We start from the raw sequence: 15280 nt of genomic DNA, 5'->3' as shown, positions 1-15280 counted from the left end.
CCCCTGGGAATTAATTTACTTATGACCTCCTAAGTATAATCAGTCCTTCTGGGAAACCCCCTCCCCTCCCCCACCCATCCCCATCCCCTCCACTTAACCTATTATTATGTTAATTGATTTATGACACCTTGGGGTTAAACTGTCCTTCTCAGAAGCCCCCAACACCCCTCCCCCTCCTCCTCCCCCAGCGTTCTGGGAAATCTCCAACCCTTCCTTCCTCCCCCTCGCCAATACAAGCACATTTTCGATATCAAATTAATTGAATAATTTATTAAATCTATAAATCAATTTATTTGATAAATTAATTAAACCCTCCCCCCTCTGGAAAATCCTGCATACTCCCCTCCCTTCCCCCACTTTCCCTCCCCTCCTCCACCTGGAAATTGGTGGGAAAAACACTCAGTCAGTGCTGGAGTACAAGGATCTCACAACACAAAATTCATATCAGCGTCAGTAATATATTGATGTGTAGTCTGGTCGTGCGGTAGCGTTCTCGCTTCCCACGCCCGGGTTCCCGGGTTCGATTCCCGGCGTGGTCAGGGATTTTCTCTGCCTCGTGATGGCTGGGTGTTGTGTGCTGACCTTAGGTTAGTTAGGTTTAAGTAGTTCTAAGTTCTAGGGGACTGATGACCATAGATGTTAAGTCCCATAGTGCTCAGAGCCATTTGAACCATTTTTTTTTTTTTTTTTTGATGTGTAGTCTGTATTTAATCAGTTTGCAGGAAACTGGGCTTCCCCAGTTGGGTGAAGCTCACATCTGTCCCTATTTCCCAAGACGTAATAACTGTAAGAACTGGGGAACTGAATGAGTTGTGGTATATTAGCCTCTATGTTCGATCGGCCACACATGGGCCTGCTGCGCATGTCTCCAAGGTCGGGTCCCTACTGAGGCCCTAGTTCCATGTGCTGACAGATGCTGGGCAGTGTGCCAAGAGCTGAGAGCTCTGTTTGCTGTGGAGGTCTGCAGCCTAACGGCATGTATGTGTCAGCATGTGCCTCTATTGTCACCACACGGAACTATAATGAGACTGTGCATATGCAGAGTGCCTGTCCACCACACTTAATGCATGCAGAGGAAGCCCTTGTTGGGTTCCTCACAGCCAGCCACAGGGAAATTGCTGTTGGAGGCCCCACAGCCAGCCACTGGGTGCATCTGAGTGGATGCATGCATTTCAGCTCTCTGAAGTGGCTGCTTTCTGTCGAACAAAGCACCATGTGGCAGCAACCCTTTGATATTTGATACCTGGGAAACCACCTCCACTATCTCTCAAGCTGCTACTTCCTGTTTGCATGTGAACCAGTATGTTCAAACCATGTGGATGGAGGTTTCATCCCTCCTCACAATACCATGTCCATATTGGATAATACTAAATCAGTGAAGATATATAGACCCTAAACCCTCTGCTGTTATCCTCATTCTGCTATCGTCCATGGTTACATTAGTTTGATTGTCAGTTTGCCTGTTTCTGTGTTGGAGTGATTGCAGGATGAAACTTTTTTTCTAGTAGCACCAGCAGCAGCAACACCAGTGGAAGTGACAAATGCGTGAGGCAAGGAGAGGTAAGCATATTACATATTTAATTTCACAGCATGAGATCGGATTATGTAGTGCATATTTACATAAAAAAGTGTTGAAGTATCAAATCACTGTGTGTTCATATATAGAAGTATACATTCGTTAAAAAAAAGTTTCATAGCATCAACTAACACTGTTCAGATTTCTGTATCATAATCTTTTTTCATATTTAGGTTTCATAACATTAGATCAGATTTCAGTGTTAATTTTTTTTCCTTCTTGTTTAAGTATACATCAACCAAATTGTGGACCAGCTGTAAGTGAGAGGTTGCAGCAGCAGCAACAGCATCATAAGTGTACATATTTTTGTCTTCGTACTATTGTGTGTATAAATAATATGTTGTTGTTAGACATATTCTTTTCAAAAAATTTCATTGTACACATAATATGATGTTGCTTAAGGCAAATTTTTTGTTGTTCTTGTAGATGATTTTAATGAGCAGGAACAAGAAGGGACAAAGGTTGTGATGCTATCCACATCACAGCTATTGTGTAAGTACATAATCGTTCATCAAATTTTTTCTAAGTTTTTGTATGTGTATGTTCTTTTTATTAAATAAATATGGTACTGTTGTAGGTGGTGTAAGGGAGCTGGATCGATGGATTCATGGTGGTTCAGGCAAGGAGATGCCAGAGTGGGTGGGGGTGACAGAGAGGAAACTGTGTCATTATGAGATGCCAGATGGCCTGAGGGATATGTCATGGTGCCAAAGCAAGATAGGAAATTTGTTCGTGTACTCATTGTACTTACAAATAACCAGTGTTCTTTCTTTCCTTGCAGCAGCAGTCGATGTCTTGAACATTGTGTAGTTCTCACTATTCTTTCTCTACAGCGCTATAGTCCATGCAGTACCCAGTGGTATGGGTACTGGACACAGTGAAGAATCCACTGTCAAGACATGGCTCTGTGCGGCATGCTCCACCATGTAAGACAGATGTTGTTGCTACGTGAGAAGCCGCCACCATGCAAGCAAAAGCAGCCACCTATGCCAGCTCCGCTTTAGTGTCCATAGGCCAGCCTCCCTCCAGCTACTGGCTCAGGATTGTGTCAACAACTATTGAGGAGTGAATCCCATTCACTAGGATCGAGAGTCCATCAGGAGGGTAATGAGACCCTGTAGGGTTTCTGGAAATGGTACTCCTCAAGGCTGTTAAGTATCTGTGGTATCCCGCCATTAAATGAAGCGCTGTGCTGTGCATCGAATTGTCGCACCCCACCAAAGAGGCCTCTGGCGTTGAAGAGCCAAGCCTTCACTACCTTTGGGGGAATGATGGCACAGTAATGCAAGCTCATCGATCACCGAGTGGTTTCATGAGTCTGCCTTGAGTGTTATAATGGACCAGTTTCCATAGATGGTAGTTAGAGGGTCAACTAAAGCACTCAGCTGAATACCGCACCTTGACATCCATACATAAATCTGTGATGCTGTAAAAGCAGAGTCCAGCAGTATCACGCTTCCTAAGAAAAAGCTGATAAGAAGGCATGTATTAATGTTAAAAATAAAACTGACCAGGCTTGTTTTGCATGGTCAGTCTTGGCTCACAAAAGAAATTACATCAAAGATCCACAGCACACATCTCGATATGGTAGATACCTTGACATTCATAAGTGTTATAAGCTTGATGCTATCGAGTTACCCATAAAGATCCAGGACATAACTAAATTTCAGGTGTAGACTACTAGAACATCGGTTCATATTTATGGCCTGGAGAATTTCAATTAAGATGCGCAAAAGAAGCATATAGTTGTTGGAGCCCTCCATTTCTCAAAATTTGCTGCTGAGCATAAGATGCATGTAAACATGCTGCTATTCTCAGATGGGAAAAATAAAGAGAAAAGCAGTTATCACTACGGTAGGGTCAGGGACATGTTCCACCTGCTTTTATCTCAAATTAGTAAACACAGGTGTAAAAAGCGTATTTGCTTAAGGTGCTTCAAGGCCTTTGCCTCAGGCAAGTTATTAGCAAAGCATCTAGTAGAAAGCACTTTCAAGGACTTGGAATGTGTAATTACACCAACTGAGGAAAACAAATTCATGAAGTTTAAGAATGTTCACCATCAGGAGTGATGACTGTTTCTGGTATATGTCCACGCTGAATGCCTCCTTGCTCCTGTGACCCACAATGAAGGCGACTCTACAACCTTACATACTACCTTCACAGAAAAACACCATATGCAGCAGCGCACCAAGTCGCATCATCCTATTCTTCGAGTCTTAGGCGCTACAAATCTTTGTCGTGGATAATCCTGCAGTTCGGCTTCTCACTGAGGTTGAAAAAATTTCATAGAAGGTTGAGTGCCATAATTGTGGCCTACTGTTAGACAGAAAAGCAAAAACACCTCACAGGGACCAATCTCACCTTACAGAAAAGTTCCACGGCACAGCTCAAAACACACGCTATTTGAATGATCAGTTATTGCCATACATACCTGTTTCCTTTCATAATTTAAGTGGGTCTGATGCTCACTTCCTTTTTAAGCACTTCGCTAATTTCGGCTGGGAGAAAAATTAGGACAGTGTCCTGCCTGAGAGTGTTGAGCAGTATACTTCATTCTCCAAACAAATGTCTCTAAGAATTACGCACCACTTCCTTGACTCACTCCGTTTTATGCAGGCGCTACTGCAGAAACTTGTTGAAAGTCTACATCTGAAGGACACGCACATCAACTGACCTGCTTTTCCAGATGAGTAAAAGTTTCAGCTCCAGGAAGGGGCTTTCTCCATACAAGTAACTGGATAGTATGGGAAAACTCAACAAAACCAGGCTACCCGATATAACTGCATTCTCCAGCAACCTTACAGGTGATGATATAACGGATGCAGAGTTTGAGGAAGCTGTGAATGTCTGCGAGAATCCAACATCTCCACTTTAGGAGAGTACACACAGTTTTATGTGGAGTCAGACATGCACTTGCTTGCAGAGGTTTTGGAGAAGTTTTGGAATTTATTCATGACCACATATTCCCTGGATCCCACCTTTTGTTACACAGCATTTGGGCTCTTCTGAGACGCTGTGCTCAAGAAAACAAATCGCAGCATCTGACTACTGACCGATGCTGAGGTGCTTCTTTTTCTCGAGTGAGGGACCCGTGGGGGACTTTGTCAGGGTGCCCATGGGCATGCCAAGGCAAACAACTCACACATGGTGAGAGCGTCAGTGCATCCCTTGATTCGAGTTACATCATGTGCTTGAATGTCAATGACTTCCACAAGCACACTATGCAACAATCACTGTCAATTAGGGAGTTTTGATGGGTGCACAAACCCGAATGCTAGGGATTAGGTGGAAAAATCGAGAGTAATGCAGCTGATTCTGATGTATGGTATGCCGTGGAGGCAGAATTCACATATTGTGTCAGTTTGTATGATGCACACGCTGATTCGCCGCTGTGTCCCGAGCAACTACTTCCCTGAGGAGGCTCCACCCCAAAACTGATCACAGTGCTGGAGAATAAGCGGAGATACATTATTCACTATCTTAATCTCCAGCAGTGTCTCTGATTGGAATGAGGCTAGTTAGAATCACCTGTGCTGTCTCCTGGTTAAAGGAGTATGTAGCTTTGAATCGACACTGAAGGCTCCTGTGATGTGTGACTTAAACAAAGATTTTTTAAAAAATTAATCAACAATTCAGTTTTTCGTAAAACAATAGATAATTTGAGGGAACATCGTGAAATTTTGATAAGAACCAATGACATGGGCGTTATGGCGGAAGAAAATGCATCGCCCGACCAAACTTTGAATGAGTCACAATATTCAATGAGAACTTTGTTGCTGTGGAGGTGGCAAATATTGCAGTAGAATTCACGAAATCTATCTATGTGGGATGTGCATACAAGACTATCCAAACTCCAAATGTACCGATTCCCATTATCAGTTTACGAAAACTCGTTTCACTGATCCTAAATTGCTTTATATGGATACAGACAGCTTCATGTATTTGGTGAAAAACTGAAAGCCATATGATGTAAGAGGTGCCACCGTGAATCTTCATACATGGCTGATAAACCTTACGATATTGTTCCATAGAAGAAGAAGGTTATCAGCCTAATGAAACATGAGGTAAATCGGTCAGTGATAGTGGAGTCTGTGTGTCTGCGAGCATAAGTGTATGCATATGGCACATTGGAAGGTGCACCCAGGGGCGGGCTAACGGTGTGCATCGTGTGCCATCGAGACCCCTCTCTATCGAATCGAAGACTGTTTGCAGTGTCTGCAGAGCAGTGTTCATGGTGCTTGGTGCCCCACTGCAGACGCAACATATGGTGCGGCAAACTAGTATTCAATCGAGACGACATGAGGTGTACATTGCAGTGCAATCTTAAGTCAGCCTGTCGCCATATCACGATGAAAGTGTCATTTGTGATGATGGGATTGAAACTCTGCCATACTCATACTATTCATTTGTTGGGAGAGAGCGGTCTATCCGGTAGAATAGCTATTGCGCTTTTTTTAAAAATTTATGAATAGCCCTAGTACTTTCTTGTATGGTTTCGAGTATAGTGTTTTTCTGAGAGACCTGCGTGGGCTGGAATGAGGAAGGGGATAATTATGCGTGATGCCTTGGGTATCGGCAGAACCGGGTTTCCTTTATCTGGTTGTTGATGTTTCAGGGCACTTTTAGCTGCGTACACCGCTGTCAAGATATGGTATTTGAGACACCTCTTCTTCTTTATCATTGTTGTCTTCTTCCTCTTCTTCTTCTTCCTCTTCTTCTCCTTCTTCAGTGCACAATGTGCAGTGTTCATAACTAGCTAGAAATTCACACCCAAGCCCAACTTAATTTTAGCACACAAATGCTGGACTGTGCTGCCCTATACCAGTATCCCTTCTCGCATATACTGCCTTGGCTTTATCAGCTAAAATTCGATCTGCAACGCGTCGTCTTTGGAGAACTTTATATTTTGCGTATGCAATGTCATGTTCCAAACACACCTCGTCAAGCAAGTTAATTCTCTTATCACCCCAAGCCAAACGTTTTTGAAGCTTTGTAACGGATCCGCACTAATTGTACCCTAGAATGTGCAATTCGACCGGAAGTCTGTCGAGAATACCACCTTTTCCTATAATGCGTCTTCTATCATACATGTTGTGCTACTGTGCTGTATGTGCTCTGTGCACCCCCATTATATAACAAATCGTCAGCGTCAATCCGGCTGTTTCATGTTGCAGGAAAACCAAACAATTTAACTACTCTTCTATTGCCTATCTGATGACACACACTATGAGAAACGTGTGATTCTGAGCTCTGCTGCATTTCCTCGGTGTAAAAGCATCCTGAAATTGCAGTGCCACTGCTATCCTTTAAGATGAAAGTTTTGGGATTTGTTAGCTGAAAACAGTGAACATCTTACTCAACCAGTTTTGGAGATGTGACGTCTCAAATGCTGTACTGTGCTTTGAGATACATACCAAATCACTCACATTAAATTTCTGTTGATGTGGATTCATAATTTTAATTCGATAGTACACCTCATCCATGACTCCGTTATCATGAACATTGATTGGCCACATTTTATTTTACAATGTTTGGTTCAGTTATACTGTGCAATTATTTCTCGAAGGATATCTGTCCATTTGTATGAGCAACGAAGATTGAAATACGTCCACATGCGACCTTTTATTGTTCAGTTCAGACATTCCATGATAACTCGCCTTCAGGTGGGTGAATGTTGAGCAGTGATGTATTCCATACTGCTGCATCACAGCCTTGAAATACCTATTGTAAATCTTTCCACTGTGATCAATTTGGAGGTTATACAGGCATTGATCAATTTCTGCATGCAGCAAATGCTAAAACACCTCCGCAAAACCTCTTCCCATCTCTGTCTTGACAGGTAATGCCCAGGCGAATTCGGAGTATGTATCAGTAACCCTTATGATATATTTAGATTCATTATTCTCATGTGAGTATTCCCTCGCACCTACAAGATCAGCCTGTAACAAGTCATTCAGACCTTTAATCATAGCTTGCCTACGAGGCTATGTTCTGTGTGCTGTTTTGTGCAATCCTTGAACTACCGTCTCCATATTCATTCGATTATAGCTCTCTCTATAAACTGTGAAATTACTGAGCCAAGGTCATTCGAATGGGCAGTACTGTTCCACAGCAGCTGATGCCATGTGCAGTAGTATTCGGTCTATTATCTCATTGGGGTCATCATAGTATATGTACTGAGGTGGCTGATTGCTGACTCTTTTACACTGAATGTCAATACCTTCACCACTGCTATATCAGCCTTCGAATGATAATCGTTTTATAATGTCTCTGTATTTCTCACGGTGTTGGTTTCCAGCTTTTCTGTGTACAGTGCTCAAATGTAGTATTTCACCATACATCTCAAGACCTTTGGCTGAAAATTTTACTATTGTTGAGGGTCTCCGGAAAATGACGTTTAGCAGACCTGGTGTTCTTTGAAATTCACTGTCGCCTATCTCTACTGTTTTTTTTTTTTTTATTTAAACTTACAGGCTGCGTGGCCGACATGTATAGTTTTTCACACTGACACCAAATATTTTGTTCTATATTAGCATCGCTGTGACAGATAATGAAACCAGCAATAGCATCATTATCATCGTTGTGCAGTTTCGCTGGGGGTTCTAAAGAGATTCAGTAACTAGTTTAAATGTTTCTCTCAGTGCCTGCTCTCGATCCAAATTTCCTAGCCTTAGCGGCCATAACTTCTATCGAGCAGCCTTCTGTGCAGCAATGGCCTTATGCTTAGTCGCCATCTTGTTATATACGAAGCGGGTTGCTCCACAGTCTGCATCTTATATACTTTTCAGTTCCATCAACCTTTACAATTGAGTCATCTACTTTCTTTCTCAGAATGATACAGGTGTGTGTCTCTAGGTCTTTAACCGTAGCATCTAATTCACTGATCAATCTCAGAAGGGTCTGGTCATACATCTCTAGCTCTCTAACTTTATGTTCGAATGACTGAAATTTTCCATCCACATACAGACGCATTCACTGTCTATGCACTCCTATCTTCTTGGGGTGAGTGCCTGACATACATGCAAACTTGTCCGTGGTGCAGTGTATACTAACATACTCATCACTTTTTCACTGGAAGTTCCGTCTACCCCTAAGGTCATTCAGTTTTCTCGATTTATCAATATCGAGAAACCTGTACAGTGTGTGATTCGAGAGATGTACACATATCCTTACAAAATTATTGAATGGCGTGTTGGTTCCTACATGCAGCACGTAAAGGTGTTCTAAATTCAGATTGTCTTGTTTTAAAGCTATAATAATGTTACATTATCCCTCACCAACTGTTTGGGAATTCTGAAATATGTCGGACTCAAATAAAATATGTCGACACCCATATGACGACCAAAACAGAAACATCGTAGAATTTAACCCTGGTTTTCCATAGCAACCTCATCCATTATCAACATTGTTTGGCTTTACTTTTTCTGGCGGGGGGATACTGACTGAATGTCGTGTATGTTACATCACCTACACCCGGCAGAATCTTTTGCTGCAGCTGGTACTTGGGATGAATTACAGTTCTTGAAAACATGCATACAAGCTCAAAGCGGACTCCTTCCAGGTGTGTTAGGTGACATGAGAATATCTATTTTTCTGCAGTTGGTTGGATCTAAACTTATCACTTATATATTATCAGGGAGGAATATTCTGTTCTTCGTCTCCTTCTGGTCTTCTTCCGCACCATCACAGGACCAGTAAATTACAACAACTTCCTGACGCTTCATCCACACTGTCATAACGTTGACGATGTCAGGTTTTAGTGTGCAACAGGCTTTTATAGAAAAATGAACACTTATAGTAATAATAATAATAATAATAATAATAATATGTGTAGCCACCATAGTGCAATCTTCTTGCCAACTGAGCTCCAGTGACTGTACCTTACATCAGGGCTTCCCAACCTTTTCAGCTGGCGGACCCCTTCTTCAGTCGAAAATCCATGGCGGACCCCTAGTCAGTCAAGAGCACAGTAGCTTTAAATTTTAGAGCGAAACTCATAGGAACTGAAAGCTTCTTAATGCAAGTGCCATGTTCCCAATGCCCCTCGCCCCCCAGCAGTATCAATAGTCTATGGTTTAGAAATGAATGAAAACAACTTGAAATTAACGATCCAATTTGAATTCCCACTGTATCCAGACACTTACTAGTGGATTTACTTCCTCTGTTCAACACACTATAGCCTGATTAAAATTACTTGGTAATTGACATTTCACATGTTGGAGCTGCCTTCCTCCAAGAGCAATCAACGTCACGTCCAAACTGTTCGCTGTTGACAAGCTGCCGCTTGTGGTCTGTTCACTTCCACTGTTTGGCTACTGTTGTGTAAGGAGCATGCATATTTGGTAACAGTCGTGTGTGTGTGTGTGTGTGTGTGTGTGTGTGTGTGTGTGTGTGTGTGGTTCTTCGTGAAATGTATGTAAAGTCTATGGGACTTAACTGCTGAGGTCATCAGTCCCTTGTCTTACACACTATTAACCTAAGTTTAACTTCCGCTGAGGACAAAACACACAAACACACACACACACACACACACACACACACACACATGCCTGTGGGAGGACCCGAACCTCCGGCGGGAACGCCGCGCAATCCACGACGACATGGCGCCTCAGACTGCGCGGCCATTCCGCGCGAGAGGCAGACACATGATTCGGGATACAAACACATCACGAAAGAAAAGAGGCCAAGGAATTGCCTTTAAAGGACTATTGTGACATCTGTTGTGCAATGTGTGGGAATACATTCACCCAGTTTATATGCGTTTCCAAAGCCGTATTTCGTAAGCCGATGTCCCAGTTCCGCTTTTGGTTGGTCAGGTAAATACTTCAAAATCGATTCTAGAAATCTGATTTTGTAAAGCCGTTTACCAATTCCACAATCGATTTTCGTGCCCATGTAAACATCTCGAAAAGTATCAGTCCATAGCCGGCAGCTAGCAGGCGGCGTTGCAACAATGTGCTGTCAGTTGGTAGCTGGCAACTGGCAGGCGGCATGGCAACAGTTTAGCCACAGCTGACAACTTCAACTACTACTTGGACACTATATCGTGGCAGTCAGCCTCGACTGTAAACGAATTAGGAAAACAAACAGACTCTTTTTTTTTATATGAGAAGACAAAGCATTTCACAGAATGTAAGACTTTTTTCTCAAAGGAAACAATTCTGGCAGAGGAAGTTTACCTTTTACAAGCTGACACGTGAAAAGTCCTCATTTGTTTACGCTCGCAGCCAGTTGCCACAATACAGTGTCAGAGTAATAGCAAGTAATTGTAATTGAAGTACAGGCAGGCCATATTTTTAACTGAGAGGACGGAATATATTATAAAGAAAAGAAATAAGCTTTAGAGATCGTTTTAATTTTTGCAACAAAAATATCAATGCCAACAGAATTCAATTAATAATTATTATGTAAATGATAGAAGACGGAAACAAAATTCTTAGAGAGTTATAGCTCAGGTACGTTCACTGAGCATCTACGAAGAAAAATGCTTTCCTCTTTACTATAGATGAGTCTATAGGAATAATAATAGAATCCTAATATGATGGTTGAGGGTGCTTCTGCGGACACAATTTTGAAAAGTTGGGTTGAATTCTTGACAGCTGGAGACATATGTCTGGTTCTGCATCTAGACAGCTTCGGTACTTAGTTTTGTTGGCAGCATAGATCGAGAATCCAGATTCACACATGTATGTTGTGGCAAACGGAAGAAGTACACGTTTTGCCTTCTCAACAATGAGGTAGTATTTCTTGTTGTCCTTACGTATCCAAAAGTGTGAGTACCCGTCAATGTCAAAACTTGATTTCAAGGTAGGGTCTGTGGCAATTCCTATCAACAACTCATATTCATTTGATGATAGAATGTTCGGCTTTTTGGATACAGCGAACGGGTTGACAAAACATTCGTATTTCTGCAGCTTCTCATCTTCAGCTGTTGGGAAATAATGTTCCAACAATGACATCAAGCTTCGGAGATGTTTCAGGATTTGATGAAACAAATTCTTCCCAAGCGCCAATGTTCTGTTTTTCAAAAACTCCTTGACAAGAGGGAAACACTCGACATCCCTCTCCTCGACACTCTCTGCTCAAAAATTGATTTTCCTCTTGAATGCTTGAACTTTGTCGATAGCAGTGACCTTTGTTTCACTTTGCCCTAGGAGTGAAATATTCATTTTGTTCATTTTGGAGAAAATGTCTGACAAATAGGCAAGTATATACTGCCAATTTTCGTCATTAATAAGGTCTGCTAATTTGGTGTTATGCTCCAAAAGGACAGCTAAGACTTCCAATCTTAATTCGTACAACCGAGAGAGTGCATTCCCATGTAAGAGCCACCTCACTTCTGTGTGGCGAAGCAGGGAACGATGAAAGCTTCCCATATCAATGGCATTGATTTTATGTAGTTAATGATTTGAATGGATTCGTCTAAAACTTTCTTGAACGAAACAGGCATTTGTTTCGTAGCTAAAGCGTATATGTGGAGAGCACAATGACTATTGCTGCAATTCTTGACGTTTTCTTTTATTTTCGTTATTGCTCTGGCTGTAGGACCTGTCATAGCTTTTGCACCATCTGTGCACACATCTATGCAATTAGATCACGAAACTTTGTTAGTCCTTAAAAAATCATCCAATAGACGGAATATTTCAGCACCTGTTGTGTTGGAAGGTAGTGTTCTGCACAATAAGAGGTCCTCCTGAAAACATCCAGAATATTCATAACGGACAAAAGCCAATAAAATCGCTATTTCCTGCAACATCATTGGATTCATCTATCTGCAGAGAAAATTAATTTTGTTGGATGCGAGAAACAGGGGTGTCTTTCACATCATTTGACATGTCAACAATGCGTCTCTTGACAGTATTGTTTGATAATGGCACCGAAGATACAAGCTTTACTGCCTTTTCGTCTAGCATGCAAGAAACAATATCACTAACACACGGCTTTATCAGATTTTCTGCACTGGTATGAGCTTTGCCTGTTTTTGCCACTCGATAACTAACCAAGAAAGAAACTTTTAATGAGTTTTCATTAATTGTTTTTGCATGAGTTTTCATGCAATGCTGAGAAGCAGCTAGTTCAGCACTCTTCCTTTTGAAAAAATCGATGTCTTTAGCCTGGAAATCCGGGTGAGTACCTTCAAAATGACGGCGCAATTTAACTGGAACCATTTAACTGTTCGGAAGGAATCGCGCACAAATTAAACACTGATCTTTACCCTCCTTTGTATCCATAAAGCCCATTTCTAAATAGCTTTCGTTGTACTTACGCTTCTTGGTTATTCCACTTCCACAGGATATTGCAATCAATGGAGTACTTACAGCGTTTTCACATAATAAATCCAGCTGTGGAGCTTCTTATCATTGTTCTTCCTTTGGTCGTCCTCCCTCCTCATTCATTTCAACTGGACACTTCCCTTGTTGTGAAGGCGATGCAGAAACTACACCCTTCTTCAATGATCCTGACTTCAGCCACCGATCCATGTTAAAAGTAATAAACTTGTCAAAAATCGACTTATGAAATAGGTAGTGCACTTACAAAGCAAGTTTAACATTTAATGATGCCTGGGGCCGCATACGTGCCAGTGAGCGCTGTGATTGGTCGACGAAGCTCGCTCCGCGCATGCGTAAAAGGTTCCAGCGCATCTAGCGCCGTGAGCCGGCGCACAAACGACCCCCGTATTGTTGCGAAACAGTCGATGAGAGAAGCCGTATTCTTCGGCACTAAACTGTGTATGCATTCTCACTTAGGAACCGCAAAGGCTGCTTGGGAATACGACCTGAAGTAAAAGTACACATGTTTTTCACACGAAAAAAAAGTTTTGAATTTGATTTTCACATTTTTAATCAATAGTTTTACTCATTATTTTACACGATTTGGTAAAAGATGGCCGCGGACCCTCTATAAAGAGCCGGTGGACCCCTAAGGGGTCTGCGGACCACACGTTTGGAAGCCCTGCCTTACATTATACAATGACGGGTTAGTTAAATAGAAATATATCAGGACAGGGTAGTTAAATATGAAAAACAACAAATATTTGCGATAATTTTTTAACCACGCATCAGCTGTGATATCCATCAGTAAGAATTCACTGCTTCAATCTTCACAACATTACAGTGTTCTGTAAATAAACGTTTCTTGTATGCACAGAACTCACTGTGAATTTTTCTGAAACTGATGGGTGTTCCTGTCGCTTCTTCTTTTGATGCCGTATTGATTCAGTGTTTTAAACCGTCTGCATGCACACTCTATGTACAGGAATGGTTCACAATGTCTTTGTACATAGTTTGACACGTAGCAGCCCATGGTTCAGCACCATCTGTAGGCTGGACAAGTTTCTAATGATGGAGTGTTGCAGATAAATGGATCGACCTCCAAATGTCACCACGAGTGTCATACTGCCATACAATGATGTTACAGATAGCATCAGACCAGCACAGTAAATGTCTGGAAAAGGAGGTATTTGGAGGTCATCTGTTGGTTGACGTAGAGTTCTGCATTACACGGTTCATCCCATTCTAACTCCATGCACTGCACTTTAACACTTCTCATTGCAATTTTAGTCTCTAATACAACACACCAGTCACTGTCCACTGATGCTTTTATACCGGTATTTAAGCACTTTGCACCGCTAGCTGTTAAGGTTGGCTGGTTGGTTTGGGGAAGGAGACCAGACAGCGTGGTCATCGGTCTCATCGGATTAGGGAAGGAAGTCGGCCGTGCCCTTTCAGAGGAACCATCCCGGCATTTGCCTGGAGTGATTTAGGGAAATCACGGAAAACCTAAATCAGGATGGCCGGACGCGGGATTGAACCGTCGTCCTCCCGAATGCGAGTCCAGTGTCTAACCACTGCGCCACCTCGCTCGGTGCTAGCTGTTAAGTTGACATGAGAAGCAGTAGAGCAATGGGTGGAATCAGCAGCTTGTCATCCACCACACCAACACTATGTCCTTGCAGTAACGCTGGAATGTTCTGGGATGGTGCGTATCTTGAAGACCAGTACTAACCTGCCGTGTGTGATGTGCAGCCCCAGCACAGTTCTTCTGAGTTGAGGACTGGCTGGGGGTCTTCATTACACGAATAAATGAGCAGTGTGGATAACAGCATCTAGTTGTCCTGCTCCAGCATACTAGTCAAGTGCACTACAGGATTCCATGTTGCTGCTGCCGCTTCTGCCCCAACATGTTGGAGTTAGTTGCAGGTTCCCTTGAGGCAGTGGTGGCCACTACTTCAGACGAAGGTTGCTGCCAGTTCAAACACATTCGAGGCTGCTGCTGAACAAAGAAGAAAAAGCAATAAGCAATTACAGACAAAGACATGGAGCTGAACAAAAAAATGGAACTTGGCAGAGAACCGGAGACGCGTAATGAGTATTTATTTTTGTGGTTCTTCTGTGATAAGGAGGCAGTTGAAGATATCGTCTGCTGTTGACGCCTCATGGTTCTTCCACTGAGTGACTGCAACTGAGAGTACATCCGTTTTATATCCTATTGGCTCCCACCAGATTTCAGGTGGGGAGGGGGTTAACGCTGTATTCAAAACTGGCTCCCAAGGGGAGAAGAAAGTGTGTTTCAAGCACCCTCTGTAGCAGTTCTGTGAACTAGCTCAGTCAAGATCCATACACCAAAATGAATACCGCTGGTTATTCTGTCTGGGGTAGCGGAAGAGGACAAAATCATCTCCTGCACTGGGGACTGATAGGCTAC

Source organism: Schistocerca americana, chromosome X (assembly GCF_021461395.2).
Source record: "Schistocerca americana isolate TAMUIC-IGC-003095 chromosome X, iqSchAmer2.1, whole genome shotgun sequence".
NCBI lineage: Eukaryota > Metazoa > Arthropoda > Insecta > Orthoptera > Acrididae > Schistocerca > Schistocerca americana.
Note: the sequence above shows the minus strand (reverse complement) of the source record.